We start from the raw sequence: 1,062 nt of genomic DNA on the forward strand, positions 1-1,062 counted from the left end.
TTTGTCCTCATACAGAAAACATACTAAAGCTAAAAATATTTTTTTCCCCTCATCTTTTTCCATTTTTCATACATTTTTGAAAAAGCTCCAGAGAGCCACTAGGGCGGCGCTAAAGAGCCGCATGCGGCTCTAGAGCCGCGGGTTGCCGACCCCCGGACTAGACGTATAAGATTTCATGGGATTTAGCGATTAGGAGTGACAGATTGTTTGGTAAACGTATAGCATGTTCTATATGTTATAGTTATTTGAATGACTCTTACCATAATATGTTACGTTAACATACCAGTTGGTTATTTATGCCTCATATAACGTACACTTATTCAGCCTGTTGTTCACTATTCTTTATTTTAAATTGCCTTACAAATGTCTATTCTTGGTGTTGGCTTTTATCAAAAAAAATTCCCCCAAAAATGCGACTTATACTCCAGTGCGACTTATATGTTTTTTTCCTTCTTTATTATGCATTTTCGGCCGGTGCGACTTATACTCCGGAGCGATTTATACTCCGAAAAATACGGCAACTGAATTTTTTTAACCATTTTTTTTTACATTAAATTTTTATTTTATTTTTTTAAGCAACATTTGCGTGTTTAAAAATGTTTGTTAAAAAAATTAATTGCAGAAAAATGTGTAGCTCCAAATATATCGTATTTTTCGGATTATAAATCGCTCCGGAGTATAAATCGCACCAACCGAAAATGCATAATAAAGACGGAAAAAAACATAAATCACACGAGAGTATAAATCGCATTTTTATGGGGGAAATGTATTTGATAAAAGCCAGCACCAAGAATAGACATTTAAAAGGCAATTTAAAATAAACAAAGAATAGTGAACAACAGGCTGAATAAGTGTACGTTATATGAGGCATAAATAACCAACTGGTATGTTAACGTAACATATTATGGTAAGAGTCATTCAAATAACTATAACATATAGAACATGCTATACGTTTACCAAACAATCTGTCACTCCTAATCGCTAAATCCCATGAAATCTTCTTCCTCTGTGTCTCTTCTAAACAACTGCCAACTCCAAAAGGTACGTCGCTTATATCAGTCA

Source organism: Nerophis lumbriciformis, linkage group LG39, assembly GCF_033978685.3.
Source record: "Nerophis lumbriciformis linkage group LG39, RoL_Nlum_v2.1, whole genome shotgun sequence".
In the NCBI taxonomy this organism is placed as follows: domain Eukaryota; kingdom Metazoa; phylum Chordata; class Actinopteri; order Syngnathiformes; family Syngnathidae; genus Nerophis; species Nerophis lumbriciformis.